Source organism: Equus caballus, chromosome 4 (genome assembly GCF_041296265.1).
Source record: "Equus caballus isolate H_3958 breed thoroughbred chromosome 4, TB-T2T, whole genome shotgun sequence".
Taxonomy (NCBI): Eukaryota; Metazoa; Chordata; class Mammalia; order Perissodactyla; family Equidae; genus Equus; species Equus caballus.
Window position 1 is genome coordinate 4,113,164 of NC_091687.1, and position 10,554 is coordinate 4,123,717.

The following is a 10,554-nucleotide window of genomic DNA, read 5'->3' on the forward strand; positions in this document are numbered from 1 at the left end:
CCCCATCCTCACATCCTAGGATCTGTATCCACAGAGAAACTCCCATGGGTTGTGCTGAGTGCGAACTTGCACTTACTGATCTTTTAAAACATTTTTTTTGTATTATTCTGGTACACTTTATTTTAAAGTTAACTATTTATTTAAACATTAAATTGTGATTTAGCCTTTATTTTTGTGTCTTAGTACTGGAAGGAGGTCTGTATGACTGAGCTTAGTCCTCCATGTTGCTAGATGTCCCATTATTATAACTATGTAGATACTGTTTATTATTGGTTCTATCTACTGAATGGAATTTACTTAATTCTTCATAAAGTCATCCTTCTTGGAGCTCACTGACTACTTGTCCCAATTTGTGTCAATTTCTTTCTAAGCCTGGTTCACATCTGTCAGCCTAGGATTTATTCTAATTGTACTTGGGGAGATACACTCTTTCTTATTCCTTATCTTTCTCCTTCTTGCTTTCTACCCTCCTTTTGCTGGAGCACATCCTTAGGTAATTGCTTCAGAAAGGGTACTTGGAAATAAATGGCCTGAGTCTTTGAATGTCTGAAAATGTCTTCATTTTACCCTCACACTTCATTGATAATTTTACTGGCAATAGAATTTTACGTTCAAAATCATTTTCTTTCATAATTTTGAAGGCATTGCTCCATTTTTTTTTAGTATCCAGTTTACTGATGAGAAGCTTTATGTCAATCTTCAGTGAATTGATTTTCCCTTTCAGAAAGTTTTAGGAGCTTCTCTGCATCCTTGACTCTGAAATTTCATAATGATTGTATCTCTGTATGGATGTTGTTTCCATTCACTTGATGAATGGGTTTTCTTTTTCTTTTTTTTGAGGAAGATTAGCCCTGAGCTAACATCTGCTCCCAACCCTCCTCTTTTTGCTGAGGAAGAGTGGCCCTGAGCTAACATCCATGCCCATCTTCCTCTACTTTATATGTGGGATGCCTGCCACAGCATGGCTTGATAGGTGGTGCTAGGTCTGTGCCTGGGATCCCAGTGGGTGAACCCCAGACCGCTGGAGCAGAGTGCGCCAACTTAACCACTGCACCACCAGGCTGGCCCCTGATGAACCCCTTTTATCTCATACTGTTCCTTGACTCTAGGACATTTCCCCCCAGTATTTCTTTGTCAATGTCTTCTTGATTTTCTCTGTTTTCTCTTTCTAGAACTCCAATAGACTGGTTGGATTCACTGGATTGCTTCTCTATGCTTCTTATCTTTTCCAGCATTTATTCTCCATCTCTTTGACATTTGCTTGTGCATTCCAGGAGATCGCTAATTTTAGCTCTTCTAATAAATTATTTTTATTTTAGCAATCATTAAAAAAAATTCAAGGTCTCTTTTGTCTGTTTGTTTTCTGATTATTGCTCCTTTTTAATAGGATTCTGTTTTTGTGGTACGGAAACAATATCTTTTTAATCACTCTGAGGGGACTTGGATTTTTAAAAAAATTGTAAATGATCTCTCTGAATGATTTCCTCTTTGGCATTAGTAACTGTTTATCTTGGTGTTTTTTTTTCCTTATGCTCCTTCGTATGTCAGGTTATTCTTGGTTATATATATTCCCACGGTGGCCTGTCTTGCACAGTTGGCTCTGTTTCATTAGTAACTGGCCTCCATTTTCCTATTCTGTTCTCTTCGGAATTCTTCCTATTCTTTGCATAATTTTACAGCCACTTACAAAGAGTTACAGCATAGACAGAAGGCAAAATGCTCGTGCTTAGTCTGTGATCTTTAATCCTTGATATTATTTTTTCATTTTGCACATTGGGCAGTTGTGTGCTAAATTTTATCAGCCACATTTTTCATAAAAAATACATAGATGTATGGAGAAGGATTTGAAAGCATTTATCACAAAATGGTAAACATAGGTTATATTTGGCTAGCGGGGTTGTGGGTAATTTTGTTTTCTTTTTAGCTGTACATTTTAGCATTTCCACAGTAGACACTATTATTTTCATAACAAACATAATAAAAATAAGTTGGAAGTGTTGGTAACAGGAGTGGAAGTTGCTCTCTGTTATCCTCAGAGGAGGAGTCTGCAAACACAGGAGACCCTCGGTGTTTGAGAGGAAAAGTGAGCGTTCTGTTGAGAGTCTTTGAGAATCCTAGATGCAAGGATGCTGCTCACTGAGAGACGGATGCGGGTGGGCTGCCTGACTGATCTAAGCTACCAGGTTTGTCTTTGTTTCACGCTTCACACACAACCTTAGAGGCTGTACCGTCTTCTCCACTGCCAGTTAAACACACCGGGCCCCTTCAGATTTGCTCCCCACTGGGAGGTGAGACCAAAACCGCCAAGAGTCCACTGCGGGATCACACAGCAATACCACCTACACGGGACCAGGCGGGGAACGACGATGACCGAGACGAACAGGTGGGTCTGTGCCGATCCAGAGAGCACTCGCCAGCCCAACGCGGCCAGCCGCTACGCAGCTCTTGCTGGTCGCTGGCTGCCATTTTAAGATTTTCCTTATACTGAGGTTCAACTGACATACAGTGAACTGCACAGATGAGGGTATGGTTTAATGAGTTCTACCACGCATTTCAGACTATCATAGAAACTTTTCTTCATCCAGAAATTTCCCTCATGCTCCTCCCCAGTCAATCCCGGCCACATCCCTATGTCAGGCAATTGTAGGTCTGATTTCTGTCACCATGGATTAATTCTGCCTATTCTAGACTTTCATTTACATAGAACATCCAGTTTTTTGTGTGTGTGTGAGGAAGACTGTCCCTGAGCTAACATCTGTGCCCGTCTTCCTTTATTTTGGATGTGGGACCCTGCCACAGCATGGCTTGATGAGCAGTGTGTAGGTCCACACCCAGGATCTGAACCCACAAATCCTGGGCCGCTGAAGTGGAGTGTGTGAACTTAACCACTACGCCACTGGGCCAGCCCCAACATCTCTCTCAATTTTAACATGTTGAAAACGAACACGAATTTTTATAAAACAATGTGCAGACTCAAGAAAACACGCAGGCCACACTGGCCCACCAGCAGTGCGACCATGTTGTGTTTGGGCTAGAGTATGAACCAAGAATACATTTTGCATAAATGTATTAATTTCTCTCATGATGTTGGGGTTGGTGCTACCTGACAGCTCTTATTCTTTAGCAGCTAGTAGTACATTCTTTACAAAGGAAGGGCAAAGCTAATCTTCAGGGCACCAAGAAAGCAAGGAGAACAGGAGACAGAATCCCACTGCACAGCCAGCCATGGGGACAAAGGACCTACAGGGAAAGAATGGGCAGAGGCTGACTTGGTGAGAGAGGGAAAGCTGGGGAGCATCCAAAGGGCAAAAGAAAGAAGAAATGGGGATCACAGGGCTGCTGTAAGAACCAGAAAGAAACCTCAACTTCATGTCACCTTACAAGTGTCCCACTGAAAAGGCCCTACAAGGCCCTACGTGATCTTCAGCACCTTCCCAAACTCCTGCCCCACAACCGCCCCTTTCTTTGCCGATTTCCCTTCTTTCTACTTCCCACCTCGTCACTCAGCTCCAGCCAATTGGACCTTCTTGCTATTTTGTGAATGTGCCAGGCACATACCTGCCTCAGGGCCTTTGCACTGGCTAGAAAGCTCCACCCTCAGACAACCTCATAACTTTCTCCATCACCACCTTCAAGTCCATGCTCAGTATCACTTTCTCGGGCCATCTTATTTTAAAAATTGCCCAACGAGCTCCTCCACTGCCTTCTTCTCCATTTCATTTTTCTCCATAGCATTCATGACCAGCTAACCCACACTGTATTTTACTCATTTTCTGTCTTCCTTCTTCCCTTCACGAGAATGAAAGCTACATGAGGACGAGTTCATCAGGCGCTTGTTGAATGAATGAGCGAATCAAGGAAGGAAGGAATGAAAACCCCTGGCAGCCCTGAGATGGTTAATAAAAGTGCTCAATAAAACAGGAAGTAGTTAAGAACATTTTATCATTTCTAATTATCTTGCAACATTTAATTATTTTGAGGAAGTAAAGATTCAAAAAGCAAACCACTGATAATCCTCAGCACCAGAACAACCACAGCTACACCTACTATCTTCAAAAATTAGATTCATGGGAGGACAAATGCTTATAAATAAACATATGACTGGGGGTTTGAGTTCAGTAATAGTTAAGTTTTTCATTAGATTTCAAGTTACGATGATAAATACCCTCTTTTCCTAGTATATTTATTCCTATCTTAATTCATTTTAAGAAGGAGGTAAAGAATAAATCACGAAATAAGAAAACAGCACGGGCCCAAGATTACTAAATCTTTGGGAACAATGATCGGTAATAAACATATAAAATGAATCCAATCCTAGAATTTTTCTAAGGGCAGTGAGTGCGACCAGCTGTAGAGTGTAGAGCAGTGGGGCTGAGCTCCGGCATCAGACCGTTGACACGAGGTAAGGGCAGCTCCTCTGAGACACAAAGGTGAAAAACTCTGCGGCCAATAGCTTTCTAGTCCAGAAAAAAATATTCCCCAACTCAAGACATTATTTAGAATTAAGTCAGGGCCTAGGATGGGTCAGCGCTGGACGAGACCAAGTAGGTGTGGGCTGCCAGTTCAGCCACAGAGACACCAGTCCACGCACCGTGGATGGAAGCCGGCAGGGAACACGCACGGATCGTGGGCCACAAGCCCACTTCACCAGGACCCGGCAGGTGGGATGCAATGATTTGGCTCAGTTTTGGAAAGCTTGAGAATTAACCTGCCGTAGCGATAAGACCAACAGCAGAGAGAAAAGAAAGAAAGAAAGTGTAGCTCCTTGCAATCCACAGGCCTCCTTCCCCTCGTTCTGTTTCCTCCTTAACGCCTTCCCATCCTTTTGTCAACTCACGTCCGTTCCTCTTTCACTGATCTGACAGTCACACACACACACTGTTTTTCCCCTTCTTCTGGGTGTTTTGGGATATGAAGGGCAGTAGGAGAAAAAAAGAGTAAGATAAACATAAATAAATTTTATGGATTATAATTTAGGAAGTTTTATCGTTAAACCTAAGAATAATTTTCAAAGTGTGAACATCTGCAGAGTTTACAGTGTAATGGCAATGAGATTAGGTCCCAACAAACGATGAAGGCAAACAGTGTGCTCTTTTTTCCCGTCCCAGTCCTGGTAACTCGATAGTCTCCAGCTACCTGAGAAGGCGTGAGGATCGCTGTTCATCTCGGTTTGGACACAGAAGATCACATTTCAGCAACGATCGAGGAGATCGTCCTGACCCCTTGCTGACACTTTTCTCCCCCACCCCTACAAGGCAGAGATCGCCTCCAGGAGAAAATTTCAGTAGACTATTAAACGCTGGCACGGACACCGAAAGAAGAGAGAGAATAATCTCTGGGGACCTTTAGGAACAGCTAATCATCTTGGACAGGCAGAGTTACAGCTAGTCCCGTCCATCAAAACGGACCAGGTATTGGGAACCGGCAAAGCACTACGGGAATACTGAGCCCGTGAGACGGCCAGCACCTTCCCTGAAGAAACTGAAATCGCTTGATTTGTACTGCTTCTCAGAAAGGCACGTTTAGGCTTGGTTACCCCTGGGTGTACCTAATACTGGGCCAGGCCACGGATAAAGGGGATCTGGCGGGTCTGCTTTCTATCTTTAGGTGACACAACCTTAGAATCAGCTCCCAGTGATTATTTCACAAATGATTCTCAATCTGGGCTGGATATTAGCGTTTCCCCTGGGGAGAGGGGGGTTTAAAAAATAGAGATGTCTGGCCTGCCCCAGTCCATTTACGTCAGAATCTCTGACCCAGTGTTTTTTTTCTTTTTTTATAAACTCTCCTGGTGGTTCAAATGCATGGAACCACACATTAGTATTTGAGAACCACTGATCCTATATGACACTTTCATTTTATACATAGAAACATTAAGGTCCAAAGAATTTAATTGACTTACTACTTTCCCAAGATCACATACCTAGTTAAAAGCAGAGATTGGATTAAAACTAGGATCTCCATTAATCTACTCATCCAATAAACACCTATCAATGACATTCTAGGGTTGGGACCAGCCACCTAGTTGTCACTCAAGAATAAAGTAAGTCAAAGCTGGTTCACATCTAAGGATCAATCAGGCTGGTCCTGATCCAAGTTAAAGGAGAGTAAGCTGTGATGGTTCTAGCATTCTCTCTCTCACCCTTTTCTTCCAAGTAGTGGTGTGTGAGTCAGGCCTCTGGAAATGTTAAGGAATCCTGTGGTCCAGGTAAAGTCCATCACTACCTATGACCCACTCTCCCATTTCATTAGTGCCAGGGGCCCCTCTATTTACCCAGATCCAACGTGCAGCACAAGGGGCAGGGGACAGGAACCCCAGATGGAAGCTGAGTGCAGTTCGGTGAAACCTTGATCAGTGGGGCTGAGCTGGAGAAGGGGGAGCTCGCTCCTCGGCCCTAGGTACAGAAGAAAGGAAAGTTAACCTAGCAGGTGCTGGTTTGTCCTTTGAAAGAAGTTACGTCCAAAATATTTCATAATGCTCTCCATTCATTCTCTCCCAAGACACAACTAGAGCCATCACGGTGGTTTACAGTGAATACGGTCATTATATGACATACATCTTCTTCCCAAAGGTGAACTACTAGTATGTGTGCGTATGAGAGAGTGAGCAAGTTCATATTTTGAACTCAACCATTCCCATGTTTAACAATTCACAACTACAAAAGTTGGCACGTGAGAAACTGTGCTGAATGGGGCATCCGTCCTAAGAGAAAAATCATCTCAGAAGCACTTTGCTCAAGGAGAACGAGAAAAACTGAAAAGTGAGATTCATAATATTCAGGATGAAAGCTGATCTTGACCAACTAAAAAATGAGTAGGACTAATCTCTCTCAGTCTTTTACAAATAATACAATTATTACTGCCCATTCACAGAACACTTACTCAAAAGGCCAGGTGTCTATTCCATTTAAAAGTAAGTTAAATTATATCCACTCAGTTTGTGGATTTACCCACATCCTTGCTTCACTTCCATTTTCTTCTATCTACCTACCCGTGACTAATGGACTGTCCCGTTCTCAGGCGACGTCTTACACCTGGGCACCATAAATCCTCTGAAAGATATACAACACTTTGAATGGGTACGAATTTTTTCTGGGGCTAAAGTCCCTAGCTTTGACCAGATTTTTAAAAAGACCTGTCCCCTCTCAAAAGCCCCTTAGAATACCATTGTTTTCAAGGGTGATAAATGGGAGATGATGATGTTGAGGTCGTTGGTATCCACAATGAGAGATTTATGAAATTGGCCTCTGGAACTATCTTCCCAAAGAAGGACTGAGAGATTTCATGAAATTGAATCTATCCTCCAGAATGGTGGGTTTAGATACAACATACTTTGGGAAGCACCAGAGGATTAAATTTATCCATGCTAACTTTGTCTTCTTTCGTGCAAGATTTGACTAGTTTGAAAGCAAGGGAAAGGAAAATCATCGTCTCCTCCTTTTTCTGGTTGATCCTGACTTTATTAACTCCATGATAATGCAAACACTAGGGAAGATGGACATATCTTGTTATTTAGTTATATCTCCCAGAAAACCTTTTACTTCGGAATTTCTACAATGCAGACTACCTGCAATGGTAGAAAAATTACAAAATGATTAGGATACCAGGGGACACACGTGGCGTTTAGGATGAGAAGAAAACGCAACTGTTTTTGATTTTCAGTTGAACAGATGGTGCACACCTGAAGCTACTCCTCACAAGTCAGTCCACTGTGGGTGATCCTGTTGTTTTAACAGGAAGATTCCACCGTCTTCTATCCTTCTACAGCTCTCAGCAGAGCGCCTCATCCAGGGAGGGTGCTCAGAGACTTGCTGGATCAAGTCAGTTCTTTTGGTATCGCTCATAAATTAATGAGGAATGTGTAACTCTGTATAGTTTCACAGTAGTTAGAGAGAGAGAAAAAAAGAAATGCTATGTAACAGAATTGGGGCTTTGGGTGATACTTAGTAGACTAGAATGCTTTCCAGAAGTGCACTTAAGATATCAGCCTTAGCAACCTTACCTCGAAATTCTCCACCCTAAGTGTCTTTCTAATGCAAATTAGCTTGAATTTCTCTCTCGGCCTCCTGTCCCCTGCTTGAAAGTTTTCCCGAAACAAAGAAATACTACGGTGATTAAAAGGGTTGCCTGGCAAAAATCGAACTTCAAATTTCATTTCAAAAAGGCTTAGACTTCCTATAGCATGCTTCAACCCCCTCTCCAATTCCGACCTTACCTTAGATTACGCATTTATATCTAATACACGTGGTTCTCGTTCTTCAGGCAGGAAAAAGCTGAATCTCAGTCCTTCTCTCTCCCAAATTGCCATTCTGGTTGTTATGAGAGTCTCCATTCTTGTTTTAACGTTTCTAGACCCCGGATTGCCAGCACTGGACTCACGGTGGCGAGGGATTTCCTCGCCTCCCCCACAGCCCGCCTGCCTGCGCCCTGATCAGCTCTCTACTAAACACAAACCCGGCCTGGCTTTGAGTCCAGAACCTCAGACCCACCCTCTGCTGGGCCCCTCGGACGCTCTGCAGGCCGGAGGCCGCCGCTGCCCGAGCCGGGGGTTCAGGCGGCCGGGACCCGGCGGGGAGGGGCGTCCGAGCGCGCCCTGGCGGCCCTGCAGGCAGCGCCCGGTCTCCGGGGAGCAGGCAAAGGGGATCACCGAGGGTTGGTTTTTTACATCGGTTGGGATACGGAGAGGCTGCACCTGAGAGGCCGCCGTGACAGCGCGGGGCAGGGATGAGAGTGTTTGGGGCGCTTGGGAAGTTACGAAAACCAAACTGCAAAGAGCAAAACTGCAAAACCAAAGGGACGCAGACGTCTAGCAAAGATGCAAACGTCTAGTAAGAAATCGAGGCTGGAGCGGCCGGGGGTAAGTGATGGGGGCTGGCCGAGGGAAGCCCCTCCGGGGACTCGCCCCGTCCTGGTTCAGAGACCGGGAGAGTGCGGGCCCCTCCAGGGGCGGACCGTCCGTTTTCAGAAAGGAGTTTCAGAGGAGGGAGAGAGACCATGCAGACACCGAGCCGCCCGGAGAGGCGGCCGCACCGCGAGCCCCGGGGCCCTCTCGCGGGCCACGCGGTCAGCCCTCCGGGTGCCCGCGCCGCTCCTCCCGGCCCCGCGCCCGAGGCCAGCCGCGCACTCACCGGCCGCCGCTGCGGGGCTGCCCTGGGCCGAGCCGCCGCCCCGCCGCGCTCCGGAGCCGCTGCCTGCTCGACGCCGCGCCGCTGGTCCCGGAGGCTCTCGGAGGGGGCGCCGGCCGGCAAACCAGGCGAGGAGCCAGCCCGCCGCCCGCAGCCCGCGGCCAGAGCCCGCCCCCGGAGCCCCGCCCCCGAACCCGCGTGGAGTCCCGAGGCCCCGCCCCGAGCCCCGAGCCCCGCCCAGAGCCCGCCCAGATTTCCGAGGCCCCGCCCCACCCCGCCTCGAGCCCTGCCCAGAGTGCCGAGGCCCCGCCCCACAGCGCCCCGAGCCCCGCCCAGAGTACCGAGGCCCCGCCCCACCCCGCCTCGAGCCCTGCCCAGAGTTCCGAGGTCCCGCCCTACCCCGCCCCTAGCCCCGCCCAGAGTCCCGAGCCCCGCCCCACCGCGCCTCGAGCCCCGCCCAGAGTCCCGAGCCCCGCCCCACCCCGCCTCGAGCCCTGCCCAGAGTTCCGAGCCCCGCCCCACCCCGCCTCGAGCCCCGCCCAGAGTCCCGAGCCCCGCCCCACCCCGCCTCGAGCCCCGCCCAGAGTCCCGAGCCCCGCCCCACCGCGCCCCGAGCCCCGCCCAGAGTCCCGAGCCCCGCCCCACCGCGCCTCGAGCCCCGCCCAGAGTCCCGAGCCCCGCCCCACCCCGCCTCGAGCCCCGCCCAGAGTTCCGAGGCCCCGCCCCACCCCGCCCCGAGCCCCGCCCAGAGATCCGAGGCCCCGCCCCACCCCGCCCCGAGTCCCGCCCCGAGTTCTAAGGTCCCGCCCAGAGCCCCGCCTGGTGTCCCGAGGCCCCGCCCCACCCCACCCAGAGCCCTGAGGCCCCGCCCCGAGCCCCGCCCCACCCCGCGCTGCGCTACCCACGCGACCTACGCGACCCACGCGATCCAGAGGTCTGTTTTCAAACATCTGGGACCTCTGAGGTGTGCTTGGAAATTGATACCCTGCTCGTGCAGCCATCAAAAGTTATGGAAATGACACCCGTTTTCATCTCCCACCGCCCATGAACTCCTTAAAATGGGATTCTTGTAGTTTTGAGATAGAAAGTAACACAGAATAGAGGCTCGAGGCTGAAGGAAGCACAATAAACAAGCGACAGTATTCAAGTAGGAAACATTCCTATTACTGTTTTTAAAACGAAAATACTCTAAGGTAAGTTTTCAAATACAGTCATTATGGAGACTCAGATTGGCACAGGATTCCTGAAATGCTGAATGACAACGTGCGATTTTCTTTTAAAGTTTGATAAGCTGCCTTCTATTAACACTTTACTTGCAAATGTTGACTATTTATTGTGCAACAAGGCAATGCGTGACAGATTCTTTTCCAGGCATTTAGGTTAGAACTTACAAGACAGCTTTTGGGTTTTTTTAATTAAGCAAAGCAAC

The 10,554-nt window shown here is 47.6% G+C and overlaps 1 protein-coding gene across 3 annotated transcripts in view; it reads right to left on the reverse strand.

Moving 5' to 3' along the window:
* SLC26A5 (solute carrier family 26 member 5) overlaps nt 1–9,297 on the reverse strand; it is a 48,868-nt gene extending 39,571 nt beyond the window's left edge. For 2 of the 3 annotated variants that reach the window (XM_070265356.1, XM_070265357.1), the window contains exons 1-2: nt 9,129–9,249; nt 6,275–6,395 (exon numbers count right to left, since the gene is read on the reverse strand). The gene's annotated coding sequence lies outside the window, so the exon portion shown is untranslated. Of the gene's footprint in view, nt 1–6,274; nt 6,396–9,128 lie in introns of all 3 variants that reach the window. The other variant, XM_005609048.4, reaches the window with a different exon arrangement.
* Nucleotides 9,298–10,554: the final 1,257 nt, after the last annotated feature.